Below are 12,849 nucleotides of genomic sequence, written 5' to 3' on the forward strand. Positions count from 1 at the left end.
AGAGATAATTAGTTTTATGTATATAATATTTGATCATGAAAATATTCTTTGCCTTACCCAAGTGTAGGGGACCTATAATATATGTTAAAATAGTTAATTTTTTATTATGTCTTCGAGTTGTTTTACCCGTCCTACCCCCCAAATTATTGTAGCATCAACTGAAAATGTAGTCAATGTAAGCAATGTTAAATCTAATTTTTCTGTGCAAAACCTAATTAGCCATTTTAAAAAAGGTTAACGCCAGCGCCTCAGACGGTTTTTGTTTAATAATCCTATTACTGATGGCTCATCATGTATAAAATGGTGCGGGTAGGATGCAAAATTTCCACTTGTTTATAAGTGTATCTGGGAGAAATGTATAAAATAATCTACAGCACAGGAGGCAGGTCAGTGTGGAAGGGAAGGCGCTCGCCTAAAACGTAAGTAAGGCACCTTTCACTCTGCTCTTATTGCCATTATCTTTGCAGAATCGAAATATTATGTGTGGCTACAAATTTGTTCCTAAATATATGCAATCTTTTCTCTCGCATTCGTATTCTAAAGAAAATCTTGCTTGTTACTTTTTTCTCCTCCCTGTCGCAGTGTAAGATATTTTTTCCCTTGGAGAATAGATGACTTGGAGGACCCTGGTTAGCTCTTGGTGCTTAGGGGGCAACAAGGTCTCTGTCCTGGAGAACTCCCCACGAGAAAAGCGGTGCTTTCAGATCGGCCACTGCAGGCTCTTGCTAGGGGAAAAAAAAAAAAAAAATAGAAGCGGTGCTGAGATTTCACTACCTGCCGGGAGCCGGAGCCTTTCTGTCCCTTCGACCTGTGCCGGCGCACCGGGTCTCCTGGCGAAGGCTCACCGCAGCCTTTTCCCATTACAGCTCCGAAATCCCGCGCTCTACTTAGGTGGAAGTAAATAGCTTTAAGTAACGTGTCCGACCTTTTGCTATTTCTGTTGGCATTTAATTATCCTTCAATGTCCCGAGACATAGCGGTGTAAGAGAAGAGTGTTTATGCAAGAAAAGACAAAACCCGAAAATGATCAGGCAGTGTTTTTGAAACCATGTATCCCTGACGAGTAACAAGAAATAATGCTGTACTTGGAGGAGAAAACGGGCTCACGGCTAAGCGAATGGATCGCTGTGGGATACGAGATTGATCCCCCTTCACGGACCCTGAAGTCGTTTCTTGATAGCGATTTCTGATTGCTTACCGATAACTTAAAAATTATTTAAACTTCCTGGAAGCAAAATGCGGGGAAATGTCCTTATTTAAAAATGAAAAAAATAATGTATTTCGGGAATGTCTGTGAGGTTTAGCTTTTGATCACTCTCGGTCTGGTGGTGTCCTCGTTGCTTCCCGAGCCTCGGAGCACAGGGGTGTTTGCGTTTTTGGATGGCGAATTTATTTTACAGTGGCTTTTTCCGAAGTGTAGTTTGGGAGGCTCCAATCATTCTTTAGAGCCAGCAATATCTGAGCATGCATGCAGCATCCATCCATCCATCCATCCCTCCATCCCTATGAATATACATGTATATATATCACAAACTCTTTTTTTCTCAGCGATGTTGTTGACATAACTGTGTCCAGGGCTGTGCCCCAGAGGGAGGGAAGGGAGGGGAGCAGAGGGCTCGGCCGGGGCCCGGGCAATCGGACGGCGCTCCGTTGCTGCCCGCTGTCCTACGGCACAACTGTGGCCATCGGGAGGTTTTGCACGTCGCTCCCCACTTTGGAGGTTACCCCAACTTTGACACCAAAGGCAGTCAAGCGAGCTTCTTGTCTTGTGCAGCGAGTTCGCAGCTGACGATCTTTGTCTTAAACCCCTGCTGATGTTCTTCTCCCAATACTCCCACATCGGACAAAAATATCTGCATTTTCACCCAAACGCGAGCAATTACTAAGGAAACGGGCCTCTCGCTCCTTGCATTTTCCTTCTGGTCCATTTGAAAACGGATCCATCAGCGGGTACCAGGCGTTTAAGGGAGAATTTCTTAAAGGGCATGTGGGACGGCAACAAAAGGCTGCCATTCACAGGAGAAGTCAAAGGCACTAAATGGGGACATCAAAAGGAATTCGGATCCAATCGAAAAATAAAAGAATCTGATTTCTTTTCTTATCTGAAACACGCAGATGAAAAGCCCCTAAAGCAAACAGCCAAAGAAAGCGATGTTTTTAAAAACAGCAAGAAAGGGGGAGAAAGGGGGGAAAAAATAAAGAAACAATCTCATGAATGCGTTTCTTCGGACTTTAAATGAGATGAATGACAACATAATATCAACAGCTTCTACACGACAAACCTCATTAGACTAATGTCTTTCACTGCCTCAGTTTTACGCCTTAAACTATTCCGGGACAGAGCAATGACTATTGCTAACAGCAGAATAATCCGGAACGACCCTTTTTCTAGGTGAAGAGCCAGAGGGAGCGGCAGGCAGCGCTCCGGGGCCGCGGGTAGAGGTTGCGCCGCGGGGCTCCGAGCGGCGGGCAGGGGCACGGGTGCGGTGGGTGTGTGCCGCCTGTCACCCACGGCACCTCCTGCTGCTCTCCTTACTTTTAAACAGCTAGTTTTGATTATTGTTTTTAATTGTGTAGAGTAGAGGAGCGAACATCGTTGCTGGAAGATGCACCTGCTCGAAATGCAAATACGCGACGGAAAAGGGAGATTTATCTGTGCCCGAAAGAAATACTAATGGAAGGAGAAAGATCTGTCGTTGGAGAAGGATGCTGGGTCTCGCCTTAGTTTTTTTTCCTCCGTTTGCCCGGGGAAAACGGGGGACTTTCCCCCCTCTCGGCCTCATGTCTCCCGCTACTCAAAACCGTGCTGGAAATTTGCTGGGGTGCTTTCGGCTCGCCCTGCTCTGGCTGTCTTGAGCAGAACCAGCCCCGCTTCCCGCGGCTAGCAAGGAGAGACCGGGCTCAGAGGCCGGAGAGTCCCGGGCCAGGGGACAGGGCCCTTCGGGCGGGGGTTCCTGGGACAGCCGAGGGGGAAAAGGCCGAGCAGTGGACGAGGAAAACTTTCCGCGGAGGGAGCCCCCCTCCCCCGTGCTCCTTGCCCGGATAAAGCCCTTCCTGACAGGGGAGGGAAGGGGCAGGCTACAGGGCAGGGGCTTCCCTTTGGTCTCAGTGTGTGTTCTGTAAAGTTGTGACAGATTATTAGTAAAGGGAGGGGTTTCACAGTTTGATGAAGATATAACACACTCTGGACTATCCATCCTCCGGGCCCATTCATCAGCAGCAGAAGCACGGAGATGGGGGGAGAGGAGCTCTGTTCCTCTCCCCCACAGCAATTCATCACTGCGGCTGAATCGGAGAGTCTTTTCCTTCAGCGACCCGCTCCCTGGCCGCCCTCCTGGGATCCCTGTTCGGTCAGCTCCGTCCCAGACCAGCCCCTCTGAGGGGCCAGGGCTGCTCCGTGCTCTCCGCTGCCGGGGAGGGACGGCCGTCACCGCGGCCGCAGGACTGGCGCCCCTGGGTCGCGGAGAGGGAGCGCGCACTGGGGTCCCGGCGTCCCTCTCACCCCGCCGAGGAGGAGATCTCCCTGCTGAAGGGTAGAGGAAAGTTTAGAAGCTGCGCGCAGGAATCGGGAGAGATGGAAAGGGACAGATGAATAAACAGATAGCTAGATACAGACGGGGCGAGGATGCTCCTATGTCAGTCTTTTGTTTGGGAGTGAGTGATCCTCATTGTCTGTCGACGTGGAGAAGGGAGGAAATTAATTGCAACCAATTAATAATTAATCCCGCTTAAACAGCTTTATTATCACCCACGAACGAGAGGGAATTGGTCTGATAACCCCCCGAAGACCGAATGTCAAGTTTAACCAAATAGTTATTGCTTTATCAAACAGAGTCTGCAAATAAATTAATCAAAAGCAAATATGTTCTTTGTGCGGCTCGTTTGCCGGTAATGGATGGATATGAAGATTTGCCGATATTATTGTCTGTCATTCAATCTAACAAAGTGAACATTTATTGCATATATATTAAAAATTATCCCTTAATCGAGTGGGGCTGGGGTTGCAGTTATTGGAGTCTTCCCAGAGGTGAAGTCCCCTTGGATAGGAGAAGGGAGGGCTGCTCTTCGCCTCCCGTGCGATTCCCTTCGGAACAAGTTTCAAAATTGCTTTAATCCACCGCTAAATTGAGCTGTTTTACTAACTGTCCACGATATCATAAACAGTTTGAGGAGCTAATGGACGAGATGTTATAAAAATAGTGGACGTAAAGCACAGAAGAGGCGATATATTCGCCCGGGAGTGATGGCCGGAGACCCAGCCACGGCAGACAAGCCCTCTTTGTCTCCCCCTGGCTTACATCATTTTCTAATTAGGCATAAAATTGTCTTCATACACTGGTATCGCTGGCTTCATAAACATAACCATTATGGTTCATAAAGACCCCATTGTGGGGAGCCCCTCTTAAAATAGAAAAGGATCTGGAGAGGCCCAAAGAAAAAAACATCCCCTTTGTTTTCTCTTTTGAGAAGACGGATGGGCAATGTCACGCAGAAGATTACTTTAGACTATTAAATTGTCAGAAAGGAAGAATTTCCCTATTAATAAAGGGAGTATAGGGTAGTGATGGAGCTGGATGCTGGAGGCTGGCGAGGCGCGGTACCCGGCGCGGGATGCGCGGGGATGGCGGGACGCCGCGCGGGAACGGCGCGGCACGGTCCGTGGGAGCCGTGGCATTCCCCCCGCGGCATTTCCGGGAGCGGGGCCGGCCGTGGCCTGGTGCCACGCACCCGCGGACCAGGGGGCAGCCCCGGCCTCGGCGCCGGGATAACTGGATGGAGATGGATGGAGCCGCCTATCGCCCCCGACGCGGTGTCAGGCCCCGGACAATTACTGTCTCCAGAGGGATGGACAGACTGACTGACACTGACCTCTGCCCACGAGCCCACTGGCGGCCCCGAGGAGCTTATGTGCAATTTGCTGGATTTCGTTTACAATAACCCGACTTGACATAAATAACTCTCCATGCTGTGTCTACGCCCGCCTGACCTCCTGAACTAGCGCGGAAACACTGCCGTATTGATCAGGGGCGCGGGGGTTTTTTGCTTCTTTTTTTTCTTTTCTATTTGGTCCGCGAAAACCCGCTCACCCCGCCCCGCGGTCCGTGCGCTCCCCCGAGCCGGACAGGCCCAGGCCCCGCGCGGGGGCGGCAGCGGGGCCCGGCCGGTTCTCCGCGCGGTGCTGAACCGAGCCCTCCCGAACCAGGACAGTGGTCCTATTTCCTCGGACCCTACTTTAACTTGAGGACGCTTTCCTAACAAAAAACGCAGGAGTTAAATTTCATGTCGCGACAGCTATTGGCGAGCCCTGACGCCCGGTGAGGGTCGGCGGGGAAGCCCCGGTAGGGCATCGGCTCCCCGAAAGCCTCCGCTCCCGCTCCTTTCCCTCTCTCCCGTCCTTCCCCGCACCAGTTCAGAGGCAGACCTTTGTTTCAGCCCCCGTTGGAAGCTCCGCGGGGCGTGTGGAGAGGGATGGAGGAAAAAGAGATAATAAGGAACGAAAGTGAAGGGAGAGAGAGGGACTCTGCGGCAGAAGCCTTGCGGAGCGGGGCTGGTGTTATCCATTTAATGTGACATATGGAAATCTCCCGGTGGGGCCACAATTAAAGGAGCCGGCCCTGCGTCCTTTATTCCGCGGTAACTTTTGTGTTAAATGTTAACAACCTGGCGCTATCCATTCTGGCTCTATCACCAAGTGAATGTTGACTCCAAGGCTGCCTTCCTTTCTGCCTATTCTGGGGCTGCCTCCCGTGCAGATTTATGTATTTTTGATATTAAATTCTTTCTAACATTACGCCTGCTCTCCTGTTGACTTTCATTGACCCTTGCCCTTGTCCCCATACTTTTCCATATTTAATACATGAACATTTTTGCCAGTGCCCTCCCCTCTTTGTTACCTCCCGGTTGACTGCCGTCCCTAATGGCATGTGCTGTTTGCTCTGTTGTTGAACTTGGTAGGGTCACATAGTCTTGTGCTGTGATATCCTCTGCATTTCCAGCCCTGCCATTCTAGGGAGGTGCCTTGTGGAACAAGCCTTTTTTCCCCTGGCTACCGGCTTCCTAATGACTTAAGCAAACACCTTCGCTAATGATCCCCCAGGCTCCCTAATCCCCTCGGGGTTTTGTTTAGCTGAACTCCTAGTGCTCCGCCTGTCCCACTGGTAGCTTGGCCTCTCTGACCTGAGACATCGCAGCTCTTCTCCTTGGAGCGGGCTGCCTTGTCCAGCTCCGCCTGGGCCAAAGGCCAGGATCATGGGAGCATTGGATGCCACCAGCTGCTTGAGGTGACACCGAATTACAAAGAAGAACCGCCAAAGGAAACTTCGGCTCACACAGGCAAATGAATGTGTTCATTTATCTCCTCTGACTCCGCGGTTCGCGGCGTGCCTCGGCCCTACGGCTTGGCTGGGGGAGCGGCTAAACGTCCTTCCCAAGAAAGATTGGCTCACTTCTCCTAGGCCGGTCTGTTCAGTATCATTATGTGACCAGTTTTCAGAATTGAAGTTGCCTGGTGTTTTGATTCTTCCCTGCCTGTGCATTTGTGCCCTGGAGGTCCCTTCAAAATGGATGCTAATTGTTGGGGCTGCACACTGCTGCCTGCTAAAATGCCCCAGAGCTCCCAGGCCCTGCTCCTCAATGGCTTAATTGACAAGGACTTGTCTGTATTTAGGAGCAGCTGGTCCAAAGCATTGGCACATCAGTGCAATCTTAACACAGCATCCCTAGCCTGGAGGAGTATGAGGGTAAACGTGGTTAAAATGAAGGAAGATTTATAGTCGGCCCCCGTGGGTAATGCGACAGAAGACAGCTACCAAGATTTTCCCTAGTAGGGGTTTCATTCATCAGCTTCCCAGCCTTGGTAACGTGTCTAGGAGCCACGTTCCAGCTATTATTAATAATAGGAGGTGGCCATTTAGCACAATTAGGCAGGTGACAGTGTTCCACAATAATGCATAGCCCCAAACGAGACGGGGAGTCGCTAGCAAACAGATCCGTGGCCGAGCAGTGCCGGGGCTTTGCGCCACAGCCATGTCCCGGGTGGATCTGGGCTGGTCCAGAGGGCAGCGAGCGCTCACCCACCTGCGAGGGCCCCAGCTCCCAGCTCCATGTGTTGCCAGTTAAATCCTGGCAGGCAGCGCTTTAGCTTCCTTCTACAAGGAAGGCAGGGAAAGAGCACCTTCCGCAGAACTGCTTCCTCTAAACCTTGAGTTAAACCCTCCGAAGTCCCACACCGGGTATAAAAATAATCTTTCATCACGTCTCCGAATTTTAAATTAAGGCTCTCTTTAATTTCGGATGCACAGATGAAACATATATATTTTTTCTCCTCTCTCTTTAAACATTTCTCGTGAGCTTCCTGTTTATAAGATTTAAACTTAGATTATTTCTAAACGGGAATGGCTGGGCTTATTTTCTGCTCAGAGTTATTCAGCGTTTTACAAAGAAGGTTTATGGAGCCGCTTAAAACTAAGGGGGTTTTTGTTGTTGTTGTTTTGCAATGTGTGGGAAATACTTTTATGTTCACACAGTTCACCCCATGAATAGGGATAATAGGTTCGGGATCCTCATTGAAATTTGAAGTTTTTAAACAGAAATTCCCTAACTTTTGCTCGTTTTCTCAACTTTTTTCGTAGGAACAATGCCAACATTGAAGCCCTCGGTTGGAGTCTGCACAGTTGGAGATCTTTGGTGCCATTTTAGACATCTTTGGATTTCATCAATCAAACTGACTACAATTTTCCATAAAAACCCTGAATTTGGGTCAGAAAGTGGGCAAAGCAGATAAAGATCGTTCGAGCTGTCTTATAAGATGATAAATAGATATCCTTTCAGTCCAACAATGCAAGAAGTGCAGTTTTGTAATTCACTTCCATTGGTTTTGAATGCAGTGAGTCGAAACAATTTATACATGTTTTCCCATGGTTAGAAGATGTCTTTACATACTTGTCAATAGTAGCTTGACCTTTTCCCCACTGAGCTACGAAGAGGTGCTTTTTTTTTCTCCTTTTTCCAGAAACAGAAAAGGGTGTTTTGGGGTTGGCTCCCCCCCCCCCCGCCCCCCTTTTCCTTCCTCTACTTCTTTAGAAACGGAATCAATAAGATATTTCATCTTATCCTGAGGTTTATGCAGATGGTAGGTGATTCACTGCAGTTCACCACGCTGCAGAGGAAGTATTTTGCTCTGTGCTGCCATGAGTGAGTGGCCCGAGTGAGGTTTTAGCCAGACCTGTTGGATGTCCTCACTGTATTCTTGAACCCTAATGGGTGAGAAGCCCTAAAACTCTCGGGCGGAGACCTCGGTGGATTCTGCCAAACTGCCTCAGCAGGTAGAGCCTTGCTGTGGGGCCGAGGGGAGGATTTCTGCCTCCTGGGTTTCTGTCGGCTCTCTAACTGTTCCGAGAGGAATGTCTTGTGGGGTGAAGTCCAGCTCCTTAGATGCTACACGCATCCGAGCAGGGTTAGAACGGGCACCTCAGGTCATGTGGGCGGCCCGCGGAGGTGTGGAAACACCTTTCGCATCAGCAGCACGGGGCATCGGTCTGGGCGTGTTTCAGAAAGTGAGGTGGGAGCACTGACCTGGGTCTGCAGGATAGGGAAACTGAGGCACGAAGCTGCTTTCCCACGGCTGGGACGAGGGGTGGCTCGGCACTTGCCGACCCCTGCCGGTCGCTACGAAGCAAACTGAAGGACTCTTCTGGGAAGAGGGCAGGAGAGAAGGATATATATTTAGAAGACTAGAACTCCTCCACTGAACCAGGGGGACTTGCCCCCGGGGGGAAGCCCACCAGGTCCCCACACTCTGCAGGCACCCAGCCCGCCCTATCCAGGGGACAACCTGCCGCTAGCTGGTCTCCCTCCCGCGCAGAGGGAAGTGGTGGAAGGACTAGGACCGGAGATAAGGCTTTTGTTTTTCCTCTCCTCTCCTTGAACACGACAGTCCTGCTAAGTGCTGAACATTACTCGCTAATGGATAATGACCTGCGGTGTGCAGCTGCCTCCTGCTCCATAGATAAAGGCTGCTTTTACTATTAATTGCATTTGTAACATGAGCGCAGTAGGTTCACAATCAAAACGATCCAGAAACGGCAGCACCCACGTTGCGACGGCCACAGCCGCCTTCACGAAGCATCCGGACCCTTCTGCAGAGCGCAGACGGGGTCCACGGCCTCTCGCTCTCCCCTGGGGGGAAAGCAGTCGTGGGGGAGGAGGTGGTTCAGCTGCCCAAGAGCATTTCCACCTCTGCAAAGGAGCACGTGGAAAGGAGGCGAGAAAAGGTTAAAGCAGCTCTTGGGCACTGGTGGCTTCCCACGGCCCGTGGGTGAGAAACACAGCCATTCACACCATGCAGATTTCGGGACTGCGAACAGTTCCCCTCCCTCAGCCGTATCTCGGGTGAAATTCCACCTGAACGAGATAAAAAAAACCCTTTTTTGTTGTTGTAATTTTTCCCTTTTCTCAGGCGAAGATATGTTTGCTTCTCTGCCCTCCTTCCAAGCTCTTCTTCGTGTGCCGCGGGGAACCCCGGGATTCAGCCAGGCCGTGTGCGAGGCCAGGGGTGGGCTGGGAACTGTGCGGGCACGGCGGCAGGGCCCCCAGGCAGCCTCCCGCAGGTGCAAGGGGGCTGCGGAAATTTTTGGGACACATGAAGGAGAAAGACCACACGTCTACGGACTTGGCCTGCTTTAAAAATGACTCTATGTGTTTATAACTCCGCAGCAGGGGCTTAGCGAGTGACACGCGGCAGTTGCTAGACAAGATTTTGGGGGCAAGACACTCATACGAGGGTTGCAGTTATAAGTAGCGAGATAAATCATTTCCTCCTTAGGAAGCCTTTCACTCCCTGCTATACCTTAGGGAGCCTTTCACTCCGTGCGAAACGTCAAAAGCTGCACTAGAAACAGATAATCGGATTTCTCCCTTGCCTCCTTATTTGCTGTATCCCTAAGCGAAGCTCCGAGGGACCGCGGTGCCGCTGTCTGGCCGCTCCCGGCCGAAGGCGCGCAGAGGCTGGGCCGCGGCCTGAGCTGTCCCCGGCGCCTCGAGCCTCCCTCTCTGTGGACTCTGCTTTCTCAGGGTTTTGGTGTGGTGGTTTTTTGGGGTTTTTTTCCCTGATTTTTTTCCCCCTCCATTTTTAAAATTTCCCTTTCTTCAGTCTATCAGGCAAATATTTGAGGACGCTCTCCAAGCTAAAATGGGCGCTAGAAATATCTGCTTTGGCCCTTTCCTCTGCCAGTGACTATCTCTTCAGCTGCTGCCACTGGGCGCCTCCTGAGCCGGAAGGGAAGGGGATGGCTGAACGTCTCCGAGGGGAGACCTCGGATGTTTTCACACGACGAGCGCGGCTCACGCACCTGCTGAGCGGGGCGGGGGCGCGCGGGCATTGGCGGAGCTGGCTCGTTTGGCCCCGAAGGGAAATCAATAATCTTTCGAATCTCATTCCCAGGCACTGGCTCCAGCCGGTTAACGATTCAGCCAGGGACCCTCTTAGCAGCGGATGACTTACCCAGGATGATAAATATACAGCTGCATATTTTTCAGTAGACCTGGCTCGTAGCGGTGGAAATAACTCTCCTGATTCTCTACTGTTTAGCTGCCCTCCCTCCTGCCTGTCTGAGGGGGAGAATCCCTCTTTCCTTGCCTTTTTCCCTGGTGGGGCCGGTGTAGACACTCAACCGGGTCAGGGCGTCGCTAGTGGCCGACGGGTGCCCGGGCTGAAACAGAGCTTTGTCCCGGTGCCCCTGTGCTGGTGGCGGGGACGGACGGTGCACACCCCTCCAGAGACATGAAGCCGGAGCAGCCCTGAAGCACACCGCATTGCTCCGCACTGCGCGGCGCTGGGGCCGGCAGGCGGGGAAGCGCGGCGGAGCCGCGGGCCAGGGACTGGGGGTTGGAGGCAGGAGCCCTCGGCCGGGGCAGGCGGTGCCACTCACGCCGGCGGGGGGCTCGCAACTCGCTGCAGCCCCGCTCCCCAGTCTCTCAAAGCCCCTTTCAGCCGCTCTGCGGGCTCCTCACCGGAGGAGGCTGAAGCTACATAAAAGCGCATTATGAAAATTATAATATCGGGCCCAGAGCATGTCCGCGGAGGCAGCTCGGCAGCTTTCAGGCATTGAGCTCCTGTTCAGCTGGACTGAGCTGTAAAATATCCATTTGAATTCGGTGCCTGAATGGAGCAGCAGCAAGAACAACAAGGACCGGGGCAACAGAGCTCCCTTTATCCCCCCGTGACTTCCCCCTTCTTGGCCATTCCTTTCCTGTTGCACCTTTCTTGCTTATGGGCAAATTCAACGCCTTTTTTTCTCTTTTCTTCTTTCTTTTCCCTGAGCGAGAAGGGGGGAAGGACTGGTGGGGGGATGTGTGCGGGAAAGGCCCCGTGCCCTTCCCTGCCTCCCTCCCCGCAGTATGCTCCCCGGAGCCGGTGGCTCGTCTGGTTGCAGTGCCGGAGGGGGAAGAGGGGGGAGAAGTACCAGGCACGCCCTGCCAGGCAGAGCCGAGCTCGCCCCGGCACTCAGCTTCACACGGTGTAAAGAAGCTTCTTTCTCCATCCCGGAGAGCGGCCCACTCTGTCTGCCCTAGCTAAACACGACCCCACACCCTGCGACGGTGCCACTGTTGAGACTGATGCGAAAGAGTCTTTGGCTCCATAAACCCCAAGGAGCCCGGGATGAGAAGCCACGGGGGGAGAGGGGGACGGTTTTGGCAGTTATGATCTATGGAGGCAGATGAGCCGACCTGCTATTCAAAATACTGCCCATTGTGTTGGTAATGGTCCGTTTATGACTGGAATAACCCCTTTAATATTAATAGAGCCTTCTAAGGCGGCGGTTTCCTGGGTGCTGGGCAGGCGGGCGAGCAGCGCAGGTGTTGGGGCAACCTGTGCAGGCGGTGGCCCGGCCGCAGCTCCCGGCGCAGGCAGCGAGCAGGTGCTGGCGGGACGCGCACCCTCTGCACCCGGGCGAACAAAGGCTCGGCTCGCCCGGGGTCTGCGAGCATGAAGAATTGTTTAATTTCAGGGGAAAGTGAAAGGCTCTGCTTCTGCCGGGACGTGACATTTCCTGTGGTGAAGCCTGCATTGGCTGCTAATAGAGATCTAATTGATGGGTGAAGTCCCATTTCCGCGCTTTCTCCTTTATTGCTCCATCCAGTCTGTTGCAAAATATAACCTTAATCTGATTTAGCAATTCCTCCAGGATTCGGTGCAAGCTTACAGCACAGGAAAAATCGTTATTAAAAAAGTTAAAATACAGACTTGGATTCACTGCGTTGCCTTTTTTTATATATATTATTATTATTTTGTTTGGTTAGTTCTTTCTCTTTTTTTTCCTTTTTTTTTTAGACCCAACCCCACCCAGACTCCTGGCAATTTGACACGTTCCTTTTCGGTAATCACTCCGGGTTTTATGACTATTAATATTAGAAGGGATCGGCGATAATGCAGATGTCCCTCTTTGTTTTAGATGCAGATGTCAGCATTTTGCAGCCCGGTTCCCGAGCGCGTCTCCGGGCGCGGACTGAAGCGCAGCCCCGACGGAGCGGCGCATCCCGGCTGGCAGCGTACCACAGCCCGGGGAGCGGGAACAAGAGGGGCAAGGCACCGGCAAGTTTGGCGATTGACGTCGCCAGAATAAAAATATAAGGATAAATAACAATCAGTACCGTTTTGCTGGAGCTCATTTCTCTTTCTCTCCCAGGGGATAAAATAATACGTTTATTTTAAAAAGGCTGGCACGGGACCCAGTGGCAGCCGGCCCATTCTCTCCCTGACTGCAGGGATGCGCACGGGGCTGTTCTCCTCCCGTGACTGCAGGCGAGCAGAGGGGCCAGGACAGACCGCATCGCCCCGGCCTTTACACC

The 12,849-nt window shown here is 51.9% G+C and overlaps 1 long non-coding RNA gene across 1 annotated transcript; it reads left to right on the forward strand.

The window, feature by feature from the left end:
• The first annotated feature begins 256 nt into the window (after window positions 1-256).
• Window positions 257-12,586, forward strand: LOC109144961. Its single transcript, XR_002046050.1, has 3 exons — window positions 257-419; window positions 7,632-7,885; window positions 12,453-12,586. It is a non-coding gene; the product is annotated as an uncharacterized LOC109144961 (long non-coding RNA).
• The last annotated feature ends 263 nt before the right edge of the window (window positions 12,587-12,849 follow it).

Source organism: Corvus cornix, chromosome 4 (genome assembly GCF_000738735.6).
Source record: "Corvus cornix cornix isolate S_Up_H32 chromosome 4, ASM73873v5, whole genome shotgun sequence".
In the NCBI taxonomy this organism is placed as follows: Eukaryota; Metazoa; Chordata; class Aves; order Passeriformes; family Corvidae; genus Corvus; species Corvus cornix.